Below are 7,500 nucleotides of genomic sequence, written 5' to 3'. Positions count from 1 at the left end.
ACACTTGAAAGGAACGTTCCTATTAGAAGGATTGACACTAAAGCACTTTATCACTCCACATCAATGATGTTATGGTATCATATCAAACACCGACTATTGCTGAAAAGATTCGGTCATTTTGGTGACGTAAAAAGTTACCGTGGCAACAGGAAAGCCCTGTAAAAGCACCTTACGTTTTGGATTTAGCAGCTCATATCTCAAAAACGTGAAAATGTGAAAATGTGATCAGCATGCCAGAATGAAACTTTCTGCAAAGTTAAAAAAAAAAAAAAAATTGTGGAGCAGATTTAGAGCCACCTTAAATAATTGAAAATTTAAGGTGGTTCTGAATCCGCTTGACAGAATTTTTAAAATTGTGCAGAGAGTTTTATCTTCGCCTGATGATAACTTTTGTGCAATAAAAAATTGGGGTCACTAAAGTCGTTTTTCAGAGATGAGCAACTAAAAACAAAATATAGGGTGTTTTTGCGAGTCTTTCCTGCTTCCATGGTAACTGTTTACGTCACAAAAATGACTCCATCTCGTTGAGCAATAATTGATGTCTCACATGGTACCCTAACATTGCCCTTACGTGATAAAGTGTTGAAGTGCCAATCCTTCTAATAACAAGGTCTCTTGAAAGAAGTTCGAATCATTTTGCCAACGTTCGCCGAGTCAAGTTCGAGTGGTTGGTCACTTAGAAAAATAGTATTTTGCTCTAATTAATGGGGAAAATGTGACATTTCGGACCTCGGTTCAATTTTAAGATAAAGAGGGATATATTAAGACCTTCGAAATTTCCGTGACACTTCTGTCTAATTTGATATCTTCTTGGACGATGGAGTTCACAATCATATTGCAATTGATCGCTGGATTCAGAAGAGCATTCAGTTATTAGATACAGATTTAAGACAATAAGATCCTCATCTTAACTCAGTGAGACTACATATTCCATGGTATGCTACCTTATCGCCCCACAAGTTCGAACTTAATATAAGTCAAGATCAGTTTCTGATAACTTAACCGTGCTGAAAATTTCATTATCCGATGCAGGTTTAATATTGGCTTATAGGTTAGAAAACGATTGGCTAATGCTAATGAAAGAAATATTCCTGTATTCAAAACGACTCTTTCCAACGGGATGGGAAAAAAAAAAATGGATAGGGCAAAGTTATCTTTCGTGGTGAAGTTTGCGTTGCCTTTGCCGTTCCCATGCATGGCTTGAAATATATATACCAATTTGTCATCTCCGAACTTTATTTTTTGAAGCAAGCTCGGTTATTGTAACAACCTAGATTATATCAAATCCCTGCAAGCCCTGCACTGCCATGCTGAAAGGCTAATTTTTAATTTGCCGCGAGACACACCATCAGTACAAGTTATGGAACTCACACAATGGGACTCGATTTATGACGTGTATAAACGAAGTCTTGTCAAACTAATCTATAACATAGCCAGCGAATAAAATGCCCGCAATGATTTCGGATTTAATTGTATGGCGTAATAGTCCGTATAAACTAAGAGGACATAATAAGGCCGTCGTTCCACGATTTTCCACTTATTTCATAAAAATTCTGTTTGTTACAGAGGAGCTGTACTGTGGAACTGTGTTTAAGAATATTTTAATAATTCTTGTAATTTTAAACAAGTTTATTCAAAAGCAAAATCTAGTCCGATGTTTAGGGAGATCAGATTTGCGATAAAGTAAATTAATTTCCTATGTTTCATTCATTTTTCAGTAGGTAATTAGATAATTAGATACACGAAGGATTTTACTTTACTTTACTTTACCTCAAAAAAGGACTTCTGGCTTTAAATAATGCATCTAGGGAGGCTCAAGTAAAGGACATATGAGTTCAGTCTGTGCCAAGAGAGCACCTGTTTAAAATAGGATGACCCACCCTCAGGTTTGGATCAAAATTGACGGACTTTACTGAGCACACTCGTCAACTGAAGTTGTCTCGAGTCTTGCGGTCACAGTGGCTATTTTACCACTAATAATCGCATATTCCCACAGACGATCATAAGAGGCATATATTTTAGTTAATGGGTTATCAAATATAGTAGGGCGTCAAAGGAATCGGACTTAGTATTGAAAATATCTTGCGGTAGCTGTCTTAATAAATGATGCTTTTTGGTTTGAATAGTCTAGCTGTATCAACAAAAAGATATAAAGAATTGATTTGGTGAGCTTATGGGCGCATGAAAAGGTTGACAATTCAGAAGGAAATGTAATTTGTGAATATCATACGTATACCGCAATATTGAAACTGAGTAAGATTAACGATGGTTACAACTAAAAAAAAAAAAAGGAACGTCACTTAAGTGTCTAGCCTTCCTGCACTGGAGAACTAATTGTGGACGCTGTAAACTGAAATGAAAAAAACTAACGCATTTTTTAAGAGAAAAAACTATTGGAGCAGAGCAGAGAACCAACAAACTCAACCCACACAGTGCTCTCACCACTGCGCCATATCTGCACCCCTAAAGTAATTCGTAATTTAAAGGTATTTACTTACGTCGTCCCATTATCGCAAGCGTTAAAAACACGAAAACGATTGTGTTGACAAATGTCATGTCCTTTTCTAAACACGGTCCGATTAGTGATATGGTAAATACTTGCTCAGTGTTGTGTAATGTGACGGTTTCGTAACTGCTTGGCATATAAAATTCAATTACGAATGCTCGTATATACAATAGCTTTATCATATTAGTGTTAAAAGCAATTAATCTCGGTGATTTTAAACTGTGTCAAAAGCCCATTACCCAGAACTGTCTACCTCTCTCACTTGGCCTCGGTCTATCAGCCATCCGTATTGTCTAAATTTATAATACAGGTCCCACCAAATTATGGCACAACTCCTCTAATTGATCTGAAACCAAGATTGCTCGCGCTTAATGCAAAATCGCGGAACGTGTAGAAACAAAATGCCACTACGTCAATTTTTTCCCCGTAATCTGTAATCATGGATCGTGTGAGAAACACAATACCGCCATGTCTATTTTTTTTCTCGCAAAACTGATGTAGCAATAGCCGTCCTAAAGACAAATATATCGAAAACAGATGGGCCGCATTCCACAGCAGATCAAGATTTGTGGGTTGGGGACTTCTGTCTTTGATCTTTTTATTGTCAAATAGTGAACATTGCGAAAATGTGATCCTTTTTCTCGACCGATATTGTAGAGTTTGTTTCCCATGACATGCACCGTACAGAGTTACTGCCCCATGTCCTCTGGAGATGGATGTACAGCCAGGGCTAGCAGGAAGATGGAACTGATGAGTGATTTCGTTGACCACCACTGATCAACCCGATAAACGTAACGAAAATATAACTGTTTCGAATCTTTTCAATGCCAAGTTCGAGTGGTTGGTCACTAAGAAAAATAGACTCGGGGAAAATGTGAGCTTTCGGACCTCGGGTAAATTTTAACCATACCAGGGATATATTAACAACTTAGATATTTCCGTGATACTTCTGCCTAAGGTGGTATTTTCTTGGTCAGTTGAGTACACAATCAAAATTTGTCGCTGGATTCAGAATATCATTCAGTTAATGGGTTAAGCCATAAGATCCTCATCTTGACTCAATGAGTCTACATCTCCCAGGGCATCAGTGCTACCTTATCGCTGCACGAGTTCGAACTTAATTTAATTAAGTCAATTGATAACCGAGACTCGGTGAACCAAAATTAGAAACGCAATATCCCAGGTCCAACTTTTTAATAATAAATAAAAGCAATAACCGAGCTTACTTCGAGTAAATAAAGTTCAAAGATGACAAATTGGGATGTCTTTTTCAAGCCTGGCTGAAAGGCAAAGACAACGCAAAGACAACTTTTCCCTATTCGATTTTTTCCTTCCCGTTTACGTTACACAATGTCAGTATCAGGCTAAATATCCTACAGATGGATTGGAAAGAGTTGTTGCGAATATAGAGGAATCTTTGTTTACATTTCTTTGTCTCATGAGCATTACGCCATGGTTTCAGGCTAAGCTATAAGCCAATATTACAAAACAATTTTCACAAGTGACCACATCCTGATACAAACGAGAATACTTATATTATTATTATTAAAAGTGCACTGCATAATGTCCAATCTCTGAAACTTTGGGCATAATTTATACCAGATAATCTATGAGTAATCATGCGAGCCTCCTTAACCAAATGATATTATTGTTGTCCCGCGTTGTAGTTGCCGTAGCCGTAGCCGTAGCCAGCGTCGTCTTTTTTTTTTAATTCGTTATTGTCTAAAAAAAAAAAAAAAAAAGGCGAAAATAATTATGCGTTGCAATTGTTTAGAGCGAGTTTCAATCGAGTGTCGTAAAACTAAAATCACAGTAATTACTTCGGCCAATCAAAAAGGATGGATACAATCCAATAAACCAATCAAACTCGAAGTAATTACACGTAGCCAACTCAAAGCGCGGTAAAATGTACACGCACGAGGCACGATTGGTTTTGGTTTCACTTCTGACTAGTTGACAAAGTGGCCCGAGAATTTTGAACCAATCACTGAGTGAAGTAATGCAAAACCAAAGCAATTCGCTAATTATTTTCGACAGTCAATTGAAAACAGCTTTATCAACCAGTTAAAAGGAAAACCAACCAAGACGCAATTTTTCCCGCACTTTAAGCAATTTAAATGGAATGTGTACAAATTCGCATTGGTCCATTCTGCCGTTTGCACCTGCTGTGATTGGCCGAAGTAGTTACTTCGGTGTATCAATCTTTTATGACACTTAATTGAACTCTGTAAAGATAGTTAGAAATTTATATAACAGAAATTTGTTGAGCTTTATTTTTGGCCCTTTGTCAGATCAAATGCTGATTCTATGAAAAGCTAACACTCGAAACCAGCCTCGTTCCCAGGGCTTTTCTCCGCCGAGAGTGGCGGTCGAAAGAAAGACCTGAGAACGAGGTTGACTCGAAACGGCAGCTTACAAATCATTGTTACGGTAGCTAATTTCCCTTTATCTACCCACCGATGCAGCACCAAAGTTTCTTTCGAAATAATCTCTATCATCAAGACTATGATTCCCGCTTAGTCAAGTGAGTCAAAACGAAACCTCCAAAAAGGACTTCTGGCTTTAAATAATGCATCTAGGGAGGCCCCAAGTGAAGGACATATGCAATCAGTCTGTTACGAGGCCAAGAGAGCACTTTCCTGCCAGCAGAGGTCCCTTTTCTTTTGCGTTAGCTTGGCTGACGATTACGGGAAAAGAGATACGTCAAACCTCACCGTGTTGAACACGCGCGGCGGTAACTTAGCGACCGAATTCTCATGTGATACGTCACATGTCGTACGGTCTCACTTAACAATAGCAGAATTACTGTTGAGGAATGGGCGATACACAGCGGAAGCAAGTCACAGTCAACAAACATATCATGGCGCAAGCGTTTTGAACAGGCACTGTGCAAGGTCGTGGAAGGCGGTTGTATCAACGGTGAGTTTTGACCCATGGCAGAAGCGTCTTTTCTTATACTCGTCAGCTCAGCGAACGCAAGAAGAAAAGAGACGGTCACCTCTGCTAACAGGGAAAGAGATTCAAGAAAAGGGTAGAGAACAAATCCACCGTATATGGGCCTCTCCCAATAATAATTTCTCTTTCAATCTAAATAATTAGACCGTGATCAAGATGAGGGGCAGACACTTACTTGGTTATCATTGGTTGCGCTACCATCACGAGATCAGCACCGCGCAAAGCTTAAAATAGATTGAAAAAACTATCATGGGGTATGGGGATCTGTTCTCTCTTGACGAGGCTGATCTGCAACAGACAGAGCTTAACAACATAAGCAAGCTTAATAGTTTCCGTATTCTCTACTCTTTCTCCAAAAGTGGGGATTCTATTCTTTAGTGAACTCGCGGATTGCGGTTTAGCATGTAAGGTGACATACAGATGGGGGAGTCAAGTAAAGCTATGATCCTCGCAGTTATGGACGCAATTTTAGCAATTGCGTCGAGAAGCATGAAAAATTCAGGACTTCAACGGGGCCTGAATCCGTGACCTAGCGATACCGGTGCAAGGCTCTATTTTTCAGGCTTCTCAACGCAATTGCTGAAATTGCGTCCATAACTGCAAGGAACATAGGTTTACTTGATTTCATGTCCTCAGTTCAGTATATGATTCATTTCATATATCATTTCGTTCGTTAGATAAGGGTGTGTCCTCCTTTTGCCAGCGTATAAAGAGGTCTTAACATGTTCAGATGCCATAACAATGTCAGCGCCTCCTGTTCAGGTTTTCAAAGGGCCTATAGTGGTGGAGTGTTCTAAACTGAAAAGACCAATTCCGCTAAAGTGATAACGCCAGTGAAAAACCTGAGTTCTTCGAATGATACTAAAATCCGAATAATTACGAATACTTACCACATAATGGTTTCTTCTTGTTTACGTTTAATTGGAATTTACTCTATTTTCATTTCGCTTCTCGTATCCCTTAGTACACTGTCTCGCAACAAGAAAGTAACTTCGAAATCGTTAAACAAAAATGGAAAGAACTTGGAAATGTTGTAGAAAACAAATCTTTCTGTGCGGGCCATCGTTTCTGAGTTATACAAAAAACGGCAAACACACTCTCAGGCATTTTGGACCACTTCTTTGGTCCAAAAGTAACCGGGAGTTAAGATCAGCACCTACAATCAGTAACTTTAATTTGAACAAGACGCTACATAAAAGCGTACACTGGGTTGCCTGTGGTACGTGTTACACAAAAACAGAAGGCACTGAATTGGGTGGTATAGTGAACGGCAGGGTTGCAGTTAATTTTTTCAAGTGGGTGGTCATTAAGACCATGAGGGTCACCCGCATGGCTCACACGTTCATACCTTTAATTATTTTGTAATATCTTGACCCATTTAAGCTTTGGTAATAAATTCAGTTTAAAGATAACAAAACACGCTCTTGAGTAAAATTCACTCGTTTCTTCTCAGATATGGGAAAAAAATGAGTTTTTATGTATAGCTCTGAATCGAATTCTCATCGAACGATTAATTAATGACAATCGATCGTAAAAAGACAAAGATTTCTGCAGTCTCTGACTTTTATGATGTTTTGTCAAAAGGAAGAAATTGATCACGTGCTAGGCAACCATGATGATGCACGTGATCACCTTGTGTCAACTGAATGAGCATGTTAATCTTTCGTCGTTTTCAGAGTAAAACGTCTTGGTTTTTTGTTTTTTTTTTAATTTTGTTGTAATATTTAACTGAATATTTACATTTCATCTGTCCGATTCCCGCGAATTTTTTCTTCTTTCAAATGCATTGTATTAGCAAATATATTATTTCTTGTCAACCGTTGCATCTTTTATGTTCAAATAACCGCTAAAAATAAAGATTTTTTAACGATCTATCCGTACATATTTTTCCATAATTTAATATTATCTACCAATATTTGCACAACAGTCAAATCACAAAAAATAGCAACGCACGCAACAAATTTAGTCGCATTTACCTTTTCGTCGAATTCTAATGCTTAACTCAGGAATTTTTAGCTACCGTGAAAATCTTTCTATTT

This window comes from Montipora capricornis, chromosome 11 (assembly GCF_036669925.1).
Source record: "Montipora capricornis isolate CH-2021 chromosome 11, ASM3666992v2, whole genome shotgun sequence".
Lineage (NCBI taxonomy): Eukaryota > Metazoa > Cnidaria > Anthozoa > Scleractinia > Acroporidae > Montipora > Montipora capricornis.
The sequence above is the reverse complement of the archived record's forward strand: the minus strand, read 5'-3'. Positions refer to the sequence as shown.